Source organism: Rhinopithecus bieti, unplaced genomic scaffold, assembly GCF_001698545.2.
Source record: "Rhinopithecus bieti isolate Rb0 unplaced genomic scaffold, ASM169854v2 scaffold_19939, whole genome shotgun sequence".
Lineage (NCBI taxonomy): Eukaryota > Metazoa > Chordata > Mammalia > Primates > Cercopithecidae > Rhinopithecus > Rhinopithecus bieti.
This window is the reverse complement of record NW_016810019.1, coordinates 2,835,274-2,851,218: the sequence shown is the minus strand read 5'-3', so window position 1 is coordinate 2,851,218 and position 15,945 is coordinate 2,835,274. Positions and strand designations below refer to the sequence as shown.

The 15,945-nt window shown below is 39.4% G+C and overlaps 1 pseudogene; it reads right to left on the bottom strand.

Moving 5' to 3' along the window:
* Nucleotides 1-4,493: 4,493 nt before the first annotated feature.
* LOC108541582 (S-adenosylmethionine decarboxylase proenzyme 2-like) overlaps nucleotides 4,494-15,945 on the bottom strand; it is a 50,763-nt pseudogene continuing 39,311 nt past the window's right edge.

Here is a 15,945-nt window from a genome sequence, read left to right as displayed (position 1 = left end):
ACAGGCTTGAGTGGGAAAAATATTTCTAACTCATTTTACAGACAAACAGCTCACCTCTTAAGTGTATAGGGAATTCCTAGATGGTGCTTAGGAAACAGTCAGTAACCAGAAGAAAAAAAAATGGGCAGAGGATATTAACAGAAAATTCACAGAAAAATAAGACAAATAGACTTTAAGTGTTTGAAAAGTTGCTTAGCCTCACTTATAATAAGAGAAATGCATGTTAAAATTATGCTAAGATATGAGATTTTATCTAGCAGATAGCAAAAATCTGAAATCCGTGATAAAAATGTGACATGACAGAAACTCATTCATTACCAATAAATAGTGTAAATTTTCACATCCCCCATGGAAAGCAATTTAACAATATTGACCAAACGTAAAAATACATTTACTCTTTGATTCAGTAATACAATTCTAAGGAACTAACCTAAACATATACCTCATATTTACATAATTATATGTGTGCAATATTCTTTATGAAGATACTTACGTTATAGCAAAAGATTAAAACAATGGCATTCAGTAAATGAATAGTTAATTAAACTATGGCACAGCCACTGAGTGAAATACTATGTAGCTACCAAAAAAGATAGAAAAAAGAATGAAAACATGCTCTCTGCATACTGATATGGAAATATCTTCAGAAAAATGTTGCTGATGGTATATCAATCCAATGTGCTATTTTTTTGGATAAGAAAGGGAGAAATAAGTACATATGCTTGCTTTTGCTCTCTCTTCATAAAGAATCACTAAAAACATAAACTAATAAAAGTGGCTACCTATGCACAAGAAGCTATATAGTAAACAATAAACTAATAAAAGTATCTATGTTCCTAGAAAAATTAAACATAGAATTAGCATATGGTCCATCAATTCCACTTCTACATATATACACAAAAGAACTAAAAGCAGGGACTTGAACAGATATTTATTTATACACCAGCATTCACAGCATCTTTCTTCACAATAAACAAAAGATGAAAAGGACTCCAATGTCAAACAATAAATGAATGGTTAAACAAAATATGATACATACACACAATGGAATATTATTCAGCCTTGAAAAGGAATGAAATTCTGATACATGGTACAGTACAGATAAATCTTAAAAACATGCCAAGTGAAATAAGTTAGACACAAAGGGACAAATATTGTGTGATTCCACTTACATGAGGTACCTAGGACAGTCAAATTCATAGAAACAAAGTAGAATAGAGGTTACCAAGGGCTGACGGAGAAGTAATGGAAGTTATTGTTTAATGGGTACAGCTTTTCTATTTGTGGTGATGAAAAGTCTTGGGAATGGATGATAGTGACGGTTGCACTTCAGCGTGAATGTACTTAATACCACTGAACTATACCCTAGAATATTAAATTTGTAAATTTTATGTTATGTATATTTAGCACAATAAAAAAAGACTGGGACCTATAGAGTCAGGGATTGGAGGTAGAATCTGCAGGAGTGACACTACTCAACATATACCTTTGGAAATATGTAAATATATGACTCTATTACCTAATAAGAACAACAAATCAATTCTTATGAAAGATCTGGATTTTTCTCTTTGATCATTTCTTTAATTTGATTTTTTCTATATGCAAAATAGTGCTTTATTTTGTTTCAGTGTTCTAAGTACCTTCATCAATATTAGATTGTTTGGATAAACATCTCCATACCAGAATACTAAGCAGCAGTGATGAAGAATCAAGTGGATCTCGATTTCCTTCATTGCAATGTACACACTCACAGGCTCTGACCTTCAGGCAGTACTCTCAATTCTGATCTTTGCAGGGCTGGTTAACTGAATGCACTGCATCTGCCTTGCAATCTCAGCCATCTACGTCAGGGGAGGGTGAGAAAGGAGAGAGTGGAGGGCTTTACTTTGTGCCTCGCACTCCAAGACCACCTGTTAGGGCAACCCTGCCTTGGGCATAATGGAGTCTTTCCTTTGCCCCTCATTTCATCGGGCTCCTTTCACTTGCATGAGTCCTACCTGTGGCAGGGGAACTGAAGGCCAGGGGATTAACAGCAGTGGGAACAGGGTTCCAGATTTCACAGTCTCTGTCTGCAGCTTCCCAGCCTCCTCCTGAACATTTCCACCTAGTGGGGGCACCCACCGTGGTGGTACCCATTCCACTGGTTCATGGCTCCACTGGCAGAAATTTATCTCTTGGATAATTGCTACCCATTGGTCCTGACTTTATTTTCTGGAATAAAAAAAGTAAATATAATTCCTCTTCCGCATATAACTTCAGATATTTGAAAACCATTAACATGTTCCTCCCACCCAATGCATCGCCTCTCTAGGTCCTCAAGTTTCTCTGTAGAACTGCATCTTTTTAATGTCTAGAATCCCAGTAACTCCTGAACCCGTCCAGCTCTCCTCTCTCAATGTTTCCTGGATCTATAGCCCATTTCCATGGATACACTTTTGATTTCATTCCTACTTCACCTATTTCTTACAGATCTCTTTTCCCCCTTTAGAAATTGAATACAAATGTGAGCCCAAATGAAACACATCTGTGTGAAGGTTGGTGTGGTAGGCAGTCTCTAGAATGTTCCTCAATGGTCTTCACGCCCTGTAGAATCTTCTCCCCTTGAATGTGGGCTGTGCCTAGTGACTTGCCTCTAATGAATGAAATATAGCAAAAGTGATAGAATGCCACTTTGAGGAGGTTATAAAGCATGACGACTTCAGTCTTGCTAACATCTTTTAGGTCCTTCTCACTTGCTCTGAGGAGTCCGGCTCTCAAGTGAGCTGCCCTGATGGAGAGGCCCACGTGTCCAGAATGAGGGGTATCTCCTGCCAACAGCCATCAAGGAACTGAATCCTTCTGACAATCACGTGGGCAACATTTGAAGCAAATCTTCCCCCAGCCAAGCTTTGAGATGACTACAGCCCCAGTGGACACCTCGATTGCAGTTTTATAAGACCTGAGACAGAGGACCCAGCTAAACCATGGGCCAGCCAGGATTTCCTGACCTATAGGAACTGTGAAATAGAGTAATGTTGTTGTTTTAAGTCACTGCATTTCTGAGTAATTTGACATGCAGCAATAGATAACTAATTTCAGGAACAAGGACAAAGAGTGACAACTAATCATGGCCCATCTGAACCATTCACGTACTAAGCAGAGCCAGTCAGAAGAGCGAGGATTGACATCCTGATTCCCAGAACTTTGGGAGGCTGAGACGGGCAATAGGAGTTCGAGACCAGCCTGACTAATATGGTGATACTCTGTGTCTACTAAAAATACAAAAATTAGCCAGGTGCGGTGGTGGGTGCCTGTAATCCCAGCTGCTTGGGAGGCTGAGACAGGAGAATTGCTTGAACCTGGGAGGCAGAGGTTTCATTGAGCCAAGATCATACCACTGCACTCCAGCCTGAGTGATAGAGCATGACTCCATCTAAAAAAAAAAAAAAAAAAAAAATACCACTTTAACCTTTTTTTTTTCCCAAAAGAACTTCACTCATGGAAGAAAAACTTTAATTGCTGTTTCAAAAAAATATTTGTGTGAAGCAGAAATTGGTTTCAATAACGTTAGTAAAGAATACATCCTGGAAAGTAGATGAAACTGGATGTAAAATTCTGGCAGCAATTTAATTGGACAGTCCCAGAGTTAGGCTGAGGATAAAAGTTTTGTCTATGGGGAATTTTGGACGATACCTGGAGAAAGATTACACTGTGCCTAAATCAAATTGAGTTGCTTTCACAAGTGTTGTAAAGTTTCATATAGTAAAAGATTTTTTCTACATGCACTTCAATTTCACAGTAAGAATGGCAAAGAATATCTAAACGCAGAAGAAAGCGTTCCTGCAATATATCTAACTCCTTGATATAATAACACATACAATTCAAAAATGATTACACTCTCATTATATCTGGGGTTTCTGAAACTACAAGGTAGTAGTTATGGAAAGCATGGCCCCTGGTTTCAACATCTAAAAAGCAGCCACCTCTTTCTATGAGTGTTCTTCTTTTGTGATATTTTCTTCATTTTTCTTAGTCAATGGTGCCGTTGCTGCTTCTTAACAAAACTGGTAAAAACAAAATTATAATCATTGAACGTAACCCTCTGACAATCAAGACACTTAAAACCTTCAATCATCTGGGGCAAAAAAGCACTGTGTAGAACTCTGATTAACAAAGTGGGCTGGGCTTGGTGACTCACGCCTGTAATCCCAACACTTCGAGATGCCGAGGCGGGCAGATCAATTGAGGTCAGGAGTTCAAGACCAGCCTGGCCAACATGGCAAAACTCCGTCTCTACGAAAAATACAATAATAAGCCGGGGATGATGGTGGGCGCCTGTAATCTCAGCTACTTAGGAGGCTGAGGCAGGAGAATCGCTTGAACCCAGGAGGCAGAAGTTGCAGTGAGCCAAGATCACGCCACTGCACTCCGGCCTGGGCAACAGCAAGACTCTGTCTCAAAAAAAAATAAAATAAAATAAAAACATAAGAAACATTAAAAAAATGAAGTGGTCATCAGTTTCCTGGCTTGAGGACTTCCACAACTTTCCTGATCAGGTCAGCACAGGAGGTGTGATTTAAGTTGGTTTCAAAGCTAATGTACAAAAATTCTGGTTCTGGAGTGATGTGAATAGTTCCATAAGTGCCATCTGATTTCGTTCCTTTCATTAGCAGCCCAGAAGGATTGAACAGTGTGGCATCAATGACAGAACCTGGTGTCAGGGCACCAATTCCAGTCTAAGTGACATCCTTTGTAGTGACACAGTCTTTCATGAGAAAAAATCTTCCCTTAACTGCTTGGTCACACTCTCTCATCAGCATTTCCAGGGTTTGATCTGGCTTACTACCCCACTCTCTGGGAAATCTGAAATATGTAAGTACCAACAGTCAGAATTTACATGTCTCATACAATACACTGCTCCATTTGGAAAAATTGCATTAAGAAACTCAATTTCTTTCTGAAAATCCCAGGTACCTTTAGTGGGAAGGCTTCATGAAATCCTTAGGAAAATAAAGGAAGCTTTGAATTGAGTCAAATCCATTGTCATCCCTAGCAAGCTTCAAAAGGAGAACCAGTGCTTTCAGCAAGAGGGTGCTACCACATGTCTTCATAATGAAACATCTCTACCGGGCACGGTGGCTCAGGCCTGTAATGTCAGCACTTTGAGAGGTCAAGGCGGCAGGAACACTTGAGTCCAGGAGTTCGAGGCTACAGTGAGCTATGATTGGGCCACTGTACTCCAGCTGGGGTGACAGAGCAAGACTTTCTTCCCAAAACAAACAAACAAAATGTATGCCCCCATTCAGATCTCAGAATGGTATGAAAAGCCCCAGATCCTTGGTTTGCATTGAGTTGCTTCCAGGAGAACCAGACCTCTAGCAGCTTCTCGGTCTCTTAGGAAAAATGTGCAGCTCCCAGTGAACAAACCAACAGCCACAGAAAATCAACTAAATTAAACCTCTTCTCCTGCCATAGCTGCCACTGCTGCTGCAGATGGTTTCAGCTGTGTTACTAAAGTTCAGATTCTCCAGTTTTATATTAATTTTTTTTTTTTTTTTTAAAAGGACTCATGAAATTTTCCCAGCTTTTTGTGAGCCCAAGTTGAATGTGAGTCTCTTGGAAATAGAGGCAGATACAGTTTAGTCTCTGGTAATCCACTGCTTTCCCATTAGAGAGAGTAGGATAAGCACTAGCTAATGTTTCTGGCCATATAATGTAAGCCCATCTGAACCATTTTTAAGCATGCAGTTTAGTAGTGTTAAGGGTATTCACATTGCTGTGAAACTGATCTCCAGAACATTTTTATCTTGCAAAACTGATACGTTATACCTGTCAAACAATTCCCCATTTCTCTCTCCCAGCCCCTGTCAACCACCATTGTATTTTCTGTTTCCGTGAATTTTAGGTACTTAATACAGATGGGATTCTACAGTATTTGTCTTTTTGTAACTAGCCTATTTCACTTACCATATGTCTTCAAGATTTATCCATAATGCAGCATGTGACAAGATTTCCTTCTTTTTGAAGGCTGAATAATATTCCACTGTAGGTGTAGAATATTTCTTGTTTATCCCTTCATCTGGCAATGTACATTCAAGTTGTTCCCACCTTTGGTTATTGTGAATAATGGTGCTCTAAACATGGGTGTGCAAATATTTCTTCAATGTTCTGCTTTCAATTCTTTTCGATATTTACCCAGAAATTGAAACGCCAAATCATGTGGTAGTTCTATTTTTAATTTTCTGAGAAATCTCCATAGAGTTTTAAATAGCAGCTGCACCATTTGTTCTCCCACCAACAGGGCAGATAGGTTCCAATTTCCCCTTATTCTCACCAACACTTGTTATTTTCTATGTGTGTGTTTTTTATTATGGTAGCCATCCTGATGGATGTGAAGCAATATCCCGTTGTGTCTTTCATTTGCATTCTCTAATGATTGGTGATATTGAACATCTTTTTATATGTTTGTTGTCTATTTGTATATCTTCTTTGGAGAAATGTCTATTCAAATCCCTTGCTCATTTGGATTTTTTGTTGTTGAGTTGTAAGAGTTATTTACAGATTCTGAATATTAAACCCTTATCCACTATGTAATCTGCAAATATTTTCTGCATTCCATAGGTTGCCTTTCCACTCTGCTGATTGTTTCCTTTGATACACAGAAACATTTCTTGGGTATGACACCAAAAGCACAGGCGACAAAAGTAAAGATAAACAAATGGGACTAGAGGTGACTTAAGAAAAGAATCTACCCAGTCATCAGCCTATGCACACTATCAGTCTCTCTATTGATCTACTCCCCCACTCTGCCTCACACAAACAATCCATTGGTTCTGACAACCTCTAGTCTCTAAATTACAGTGAGCTGACTTACCACCCCCTTTCTTCATTGCTACCATCTGAGAAATTGGGGCTTTCCAGAGCCAGCTTTGGAGACAGTTCCTAAGAAGTTGCCTGGTTTGAGTTATCCTTTGCCTAATCTCTTGTATCCGGCCTACACAACCAGAAACATTTTCTCTCTTGCAGTGGCACAGAACTGCTTTTTTGTGTGGAACAGTTGCTTGAAACTCAACAATTAATGTGTGTCACCCTGCTCTGAGTACAACACTCTTTCTTATTTTACTACTATTAGGAGACACATTCATTTAATATTGAAATTTATGATATACTTAGAAAAACGGCACAGTACACTTTTGGATCTTTTTAACTTTTTCTGTTAGAGTATTGGCTGCAGCAGATTTTTGTCAGCATTTAAATTAGTCTTTAAAATATTCTATTCTAAAATGAATTATCTCTCATGATATTTACCTAAATTTATCAAACATACCAAAATATGTAACTTCAGCAACAAATGTTGTGTTCCAGTCCCATTCCTCACATTTGTAGGGACTAAGAATACAAACAGAAGTTCACATACCATATGACTATTTAAAATTATAAAGCAAGTTAACACACTATTGTATGAAATATGTACAATCGATTTGCATTATTCTCAAATTCTGTATTTGCTAATTTGCTTACTAGCTAAAATTCATTTGGAATCCCAAAATCAGCTCTTGAGTCACTGTTGCGGACATTCACAGACTGTAAGGAAGGCAAACATTTTGAGTTGCCAATGCGATGTTCCCAGCTGAACTGAACAAGGCGAAGCTCTGCTTCCTCCTTTCAGCTGTTACCTAGTAAATGGGTGTCCTTTTTATGATCTATTTAGTGTCACATGTTTCAAGTTTTAGTGCTTTTTTTTTGGTAGTTTTGCTGTTTAGAATGACCCCAAGTGTTGTGCTGAAGTGCCAGACAGCAGGGTACTGGTCCACCGCCTGTTAGGAACCGGGCCTCACAGCAGGCAGTGAGTGGCCAGTGAGTCAGCAAAGCTTCATCTGTACTTATGGTCACTCCCCATCGTTCGCATTACCGCCTGAACTCTGCCTCCTGTCAGCTCAGTAATGGCATCAGAGTCTCTTAGGAGCACAAACCCTAGGGTTCACCCTATGGTGAACTGTACATGCGAGGGATGTAGGTTGCATGCTCCTTATGATAATCTAATGCCTGATGATCTGTCACTGTCTCCCATCACTCCCAGATGGGACTGTCTAGTTGCAGGAAAACAAGCTCATGGCTCCTACGGATTCTACGTTATGATGAGTTATATAATTATTTCATTATCTATTACAATGTAATTATAACAGAAATAAAGTGCACAATAAATGTAATGGGCTTGAATCATCCTGAAACCATTCTCCATCCCCCAGTCTGTGAAAAAATTATCTTCCATTCAACCAGTCCCTGGTGCCAAAAAGGTAGGGGGTCGTTGCCATACAGTGCCCCTAACTGCAGGGAGGCTGTGATGAGCTTTATGGAGAACATACAATGGGCATCGCTCAGACATGAGCGATAGTGCTGTTAACCCTGAGTTCTACATTAATGAAATCAACAATGTATGTTAAATAAGGTGTCTTTGAACAGGAACAGTTTATGAACTCATCAGTTGATAAAAATGCTGTGACCAGGAACCTAACCATGCATTTCCGCAGGGCAATTGTCTAGGATTTGATAATTCAGTGTTCCCTGTGACTTTATAGGACACAACTACCAAAATAACAAGAACCAACTGTACTGGCCTCCTACCATAAGAAACACACATTTGTAAAGACACAAGAAAAGAAAATGTGCAAAGTCATGGTTTTTCGATGACTAAAAATTATCTTCTAAAATATCAAAAGAAATATCAAAGAAAATAGGCTTTAATTATCATCACGGATGTCCTGGTGTCCTGTGAACAGGTTGGCCATGTCTAGATGAACTGTAAAGAGACACATAGTCCGGCTGGGCGCGGTGGCTCACGCCTGTCATCCCAGCACTTTGGGAGGCCGAGACGGGTGGATCACGAGGTCAGGAGATTGAGACCATCCTGGCTAACACAGTGAAACCCCGTCTCTACTAAAAAAAAATTAGCTGGGCGTGGTGGCGGGTGCCTGTAGTCCCAGCTACTCGGGAGGCTTTTTTTTTTTTTTTGCAATCTAACTCATCTGACAAAGGGCTAATATCCAGGAATCTACAAAGAACTCAAACAAAATTTACAAGAAAAAACAAAAACCCCCATCAAAAAGTGGGCAAAGGATATGAACAGACATTTCTCAAAAGAAGAATTCATACAGCCAACAGATCACATGAAAAAATGCTCATCATCACATCACCATCAGGAGAAATGCAAATCAAACCACAATGAGATACCATCTCCACACCAGTTAGGATGGCAAATCATTACAAAAAGTCAGGAAACAACAGGTGTTGGAGAGGATGTGGAGAAATAGGAACCTTTTACACTGTTGGGGATTGTAAACTAGTTCAACCATTAATGGAAAAACGAGTATGGCAATCCTCAAGGATCTAGAACTAGATGTACCATTGGACCCAGCATCCCACTACTGGGTATATACCCAAGGATTATAAATCATGCTGCTATAAAGACACATGCCACACGTATGTTTATTGCGGCACTATTCACATAAGCAAAGACTTGGATATCAACCCCAAATGTCCATCTGTGGCAGACTGTATTAAAAATGTGGCACATATACACCATGGAATACTATGCAGCCATAAAAAAAGGATGATTGCGTCCATTTGTAGGGACATGGATGCAGCTGGAACTCTCATTCTTAGCAAACTATCACAGAACAGAAAACCCAAACACCGCATGTTCTCTCTCATGGTGGGAACTGAACAATGAGATCACTTTGGACTCGGGAAGGGGAACATCAACACCGGGGCCTATCTATGGGAGGGGGGAGGGGGAGGGATTGCATTGGAGTTATACCTGATTATAAATGAGAACTGATGTGTGCTGACGGTTGTGGGTGCCAGCACACCACATGGCACAAGTATACATATGTACAAACCTGCACGTTATGCAACATGTACCCTAGAACTTAAAGTATAATAAAAGAAAAAAAAAAGATTTCCACATAGTTTGTTCTATGGTTAGGAATAAACCAAAGAATTAAAAATGTGATTGTGTGGAATATATACAAAATATAAATATATTTTTATCTAAGAGCAAATTTAAATAAATACTAAAATTAAAAATTTTAAATTATTTATTTTTTAATGTTATCTTTCTTCCAAAATAGTGAGTTTTCTATTGAAACTAAGAGAAAAAATAGAAATTGTGTTACATGAAGTCAAAATGTATAATAAAAGTTGTTACATAGAAATTATGATTAATAAATATGAACTTTTAAAATAAAACGTATTTAAATGAATTAACATTTTAAACTTATTAAGTGTTTTAATAAAACTATTCACAATTCTAGCTTTCAATATTTCATCTAGTTGCCAACATAAAGCATTGGTATCACTCAAGCAACCTCTAGATCCACATATAAATTTAAAATAATATGATTGTTTAACATAGTAAAATGCCTCCTAGCTACTATGTGCAACTATTGAAAATACCTTGCTAATTCCCAAGTACCTCCAGAACCATAAACAGGAGGAGAAGCAGGAAATGAATGCTGGGCAACACCGAGAAACAGTATTTTGTTGTGCAAGAGTAGAAGTATTGGGCCAGGCGCGGTGGCTCATGCCTGTAATCCCAGCACTTTGGGAGGCCAAGGTGGGTGGATCATTTGAGGTCAGGAGTTCAAGACCAGCCTGGCCAACATGATGAAACCCCATCTCTACTAAAAATATAAAAATTAGCCAGGCGTGTTGGTGGGTGCCTGTAATCCCAGCCACTCGGGAAGCTGAGGCAGGAGAACTGCTTGAGTCTGGGAAGTGGCGGTTACAGTGAGCCAAGATCGGGCCACTGAACTCCAGTCTAGGTGACAGAGAGAGACCCTGTATCAGAAAAATCAATCAATCAATTAATAAAAAAGAATAGAAGGATTTGACACATTAATTAATTTACCTTCTCTGTCTCCCAAATGATCTCATCACTTAAATTTTCCCAATACTCAGGAGTCGTGCTTTTGTCTGTGCTGACAGCAGGGATGCAACCCCCAAATTTCCATAGCATTCAGATGCAGTCATTTACTGTTTCAAGGACATTAGACAAAAATGTTGAGAAGCGTATCCCTGGGCCATAAACAATGTTAGTTATTAAAAGGGATATTTGAGGTTGAGCTGTGGCAGATCTGGGCCCTGATTCTGAGCCCAGTGTCTAAGAAGGTGCTGAGTACTCCTAATAAGGGTAAGAGGGGCTGCATTGAGAAGGAAGGTCTTTGCAAGCATTCCCGATCTCACTGGATCATGGTGCACATTAGGCCATTGGCTGGACACAGCTACATGGACGCCTGGTGACCGTGGCACGGTGCACTGCATCCAAAGTACCTGCCTGGGTTGGCTACAGCTCTGATCTGAATTAAACCCTTTCTCCTGGCTGAAGCTGAGTTTCCTGCTATCAGCATAGCAGAAGCCACTTGCAGCCTTAAGTATAAAATGACGTAATATTGTGAAATGTTTAATGTTGTCCATGTGATTCCTGGAGAGCATCTAACTATGGATTCCTATTCCGTTGACTGGCCAAGATCTACTGAGTTAAAGAAACCTTTTGAATTAAAGAAACACTTTTATTTACTTTTTTAGTAACTGACTGACTCCTTCTACCTTAGACAACCAATTTGTCTTTGTTTTCTAAATGTAGCAACATACACTCTTTCCTAGGGCTCATCACATTAATGGCAGCAAGAACAACAATAAAGGCGAGCGTTTCTGGAATGCTTCCTAAGTGCCAGGTACTGTTTGAAACACTTTAAATGTGTGCACAACTTTGTCCTTATAGCAAGCCCAATAGATGGGGACAATTTTACCAAAGAGGAAACTGAGGCACAGAGGAGTTGAAGGGACCTGTCAGAGTAAGGTTACACAGGCGGTCTAACTCCAGTCCATGTTCTTCTGCAATTTGCTACATGATAGTATGGGAAATGAAGAAATGGTACTTTTTACGTGCCATAGACATGCTTGGCTTATTTTACAGAAAAAATAGATTTTCCTGCAAATGGGTTGAAAATAATACATATCAGAAAAAGCACTGTTATGTGTTCACTCATTGCTTTTCCTTCTGGGAGATGATGCTGTTGTCGATACCATTAATACCAGAAGTGTTCTTCTATTTAGAACTCCTTACTGGCATTTTTTAAATAAAAGGCCTCAGGTGTTCATGTAGAAAAGGGAACAGAAGAAAGAACTCCACGCAACCCATGACTGCTCAAAAATCTGCAAAGAACCTACAAACCTCAGGAATGTGTTTGCAATGCCCCAAGTGTCACATTTCACTGGGCAGGAAACAGTTAAATAATTTCCCCCAAGGTCACCCCTAATGTCAGTAGAAGAGCTGGGCATGGAGCCCGGGTCTCTGGCTCCCCTCCCTGAATTTCAGGAGGCAAACTACACTCTGACATTTAATCAGTGAGACATTTTGTTTGTGTTTAAGCATTCCCTCTCAATATTTGCAACCCAAACCTTGTAGCATGGAGTCAGTGCCTGAGAAACTGGGAAGAAAATCTGACCCAAAGCCAAACTGCCAGTCCTAGATGCGGGAAGAATATAGTTAAATCTAGCCATGTTCTATAAATCATGCCATTCAAAAATCATCTCTTAAGACTTTCTCCTAATTCCCAATGTGAACACAGGTCAAATTACATTATGGTAGATGTGGTCATTATAATAAGATTCCTGATCCTCAGCCAATGGCCCTCTCTCTATTTCAAGCAATATTCCTTGCAACCAAATTCTAGGACATTCTCTGAGAATTTGCTACAGTGGGATTTGATCTGTACCCTAAAAGGGTACCATTACACATCTCAAAGAGTGGAAGGCATGTGATGGATGGCAACCGTCTATTAACAGGAGGTTGTACTGCACGGTCTATTTTTCAGAGCTCTGAGCACTGAGCCAAGATTAAAGCAAGAGAGCTGTCATGAAGGACTGGTGTTTTAGGCCTGAGGCTACTTTGGTTTCATCTTGTCTACAATTATGGAAAGGCCTACATCTTGCTTTTTCTGGGTGGAAGAACAGACTGAAAACGTTTACGTGCTTTACAAAACAGCTCCATTTCCCTCTTGTTTTCACCGCCCGGCCCCACCCTGGCTTCACCTTGGAGATGATCCTGTCAATTCAGTCCTGAAAAAGAACTTTCTTTCGGAACAGCTTCTTCCTGGTGCTCTCCCTCCTTGACACTGGCTAAGGGTCCTCTTTGCCTCCAGAGAATGGGTCCATCTTCCCCCACCAAGGAGACCGTGAGAAGAAACATGGAGACACAGGAGGCTTTAGGTAATCTCATATTGGAGTCTTCTTGTTGCATCTCTTTGTTTTCACATAGACTGTCTGCCAGGTTTCTGACTCTTTGTATCCCAGGAACCTTATCTGGAGTCTTCATCACTGCCTGACTTGCCTTTGGGCCCCAGGATACACCTTCTTGGGTCTATGGAAACTCACTGAGCCCTGAAAGACTGGTGGACTTTCTCATTCATCTGATTCAGAGTGAATGCATCTTGTGTATGTGAAGTCCCAGACTGGGCCACTCTTAGTATATGCTGTCCAATCTTAACACAGTATTAGTGAGCAGGAACCACCCATATTAGAACATAACGAGAAATCCCGTCATGGGCTCAATGATCTCCCTATCAATGTGTGACCGTCACTCTGTGCCAGACTCGTCTGCCTGACACCGCAGAGCCCACTAATGTGTGCTCCATTGTATGGAAAGCATGCCTTAGACTGCCCCTTCAAAGCTCCTTTGTAGTCCTTTAGAGATTGTTTGAGTGGCCTTCCCTGGAGTGTTCTAGTTTGATTCTCTGTGTCTTCTCTGTTGGATGGAAGGTCAGTCTGTAAGTCTCCAGAAGCATATGCTGTGTTTTTCATTTGAATTTTCTATTAACAACACAGCCCAGACAATTTGCTGCCCAAACATGATAGAATTAAGTAAAAGTTTAATGTTTCCTATTAGCCATATGATTCTCATCTACTAAAAAAGATACCTATATTAGTCCTTTTTCACACTGCTGATAAAGACATACCCGAGACTGGGCAACTTACCAAAGAAAGAGGTTTAATTGGATTTACAGTTCCAGTGGCTGGGGAAGCCTCACAATCATGGCGGGAGGCAAGGAGGAGCAAGTCCCGTCTCACATGGATGGCAGCAGGCAAAGAGAGGGAACTTGTGCAGGCAAACTCCTATTTTTAAAGCCATCAGATCTCATGAGACTCATTCACTATCACGAGAACAGCACAGGGAAGACTCACCGCCATAATTCAATCACCCCCCACCAGGCACCTCCCACAACATGTGGGAATTATGGGAGCTACAAGGTGAGATTTGGGTGGGGACACAGAACCAAACCATATCAATACCCAAATTGTTCATTCTGGGAATCTCTCTGTGGTGCCCTTGTGTGTATCCTTCCCTCCCTCCCTCCCTCCCTCCTTCCCTTCCTTCCTTCCTTCCTTCCTTTCTTCCCTCCCTCCTTGTCTCCCTCCCTCCCTCTTCCTTCCTTCCTTCCTTCCTTCCTTCCTTCCTTCCTTCCTTCCTTCCTTCCTTCCTCCCTTCTATCCTCCCTTCCTTCCTTTTCACAAATTGAATGTCACCTATTAGTCAAGTACTGAGAGAAGAGTCATTTATAATACTAGGCAATGAATGCTATAATAGGAGCAAATATGTGGTTATATTTGAAAGACCTCATACTTTTTAACTTAAAAAAAATAAATGTTAATTTCATAAGAAAACATAATTACTTGTTTAAATCATGATAAATAATTTATCTTAGATAATTCACATTCTCTGTTATGTTTATTAAGTATGCTCATGGGCTGATTGAATTAAAAGTTGCTATATTACAGGCCAACCTATTGCTCAGTAACAACTGAAAGTAATACATTCATGTACATATGTGTATATCCTAATAATTTATACAATTTTATGTCTACAGACTATGTTTATCTATTTATATATACATATGTCTTTACCCTAATATTTAGAAAGAAACCAAACCATCGTTAAACCACACATATATAAAGATAATTATAAATAGGTAGATACATAATGTTCCTTTGAAGGTCACTACCATAGCCTCAGTAATCATTAAAATGATTCAGTTAATGCTATTTGTTAAATGCTCCTGATTCTGACAGCACATCCAAAGTGCACTCATCAGTAATCAGAAGTTCTGGATGACTTTGCCAAGGTTGTGTCATGGTATGTGGAGACATGGATGGTGGAATTTGACTCTCAGTCTTCTGTGTTGATCAATAAGCTAGAAAAAGGGTATATATATATTTATTTATCTAAATAAGGACATATTATATATATTTGTACATATAATTTATTTATATTTATGTTTCTATATGTGTGTGGTTTTAGTGACTTTTCTTTTATTGTTGCTATTATTTGCTTTGTTTTTTTTTTAAATTATACTTTAAGTTCTAGGGTACATGTGCACAACATGCAGATTTGTTACATACGTATACATGTGCCATGTTGGTGTGCTGCACCCGTTAACTCGTCATTTACATTACGTATATCTCCTAATGCTATCCCTCCGCACTCCCCCTACCCCACGACAGACCCTGGTGTGCGATGTTCCCCTTCCTGTGCTTTGTTTTAAATAAAGTTCATTCATGAGCTAAGCAGTGCATCCAAGATTGACTCACCTAAATGATGTTGTAACTTTCAGCCAAAAGAGCAGTCTTTACATTTTCCGAATTCATTTTCTTATTTTTCTTCAATGTGTGGGGTTTTCTTGGAGGCCAGGGTAAATAATAGCAAATTGAAACTTTGTATTTATTTGTAACTTTGTATTTGCATTTATTCCTCATAAATACATTATTTAAAAAAATCTAAGCATCCAGTAAACATTGGAAATAGTTCAATATTATCATTTTAAATGTGGGATTTATAAGAAAAGAAAATGTAATTACTTATTTAAATCATCATACATAATTTATCTATTTATTATAGATGATTTATAA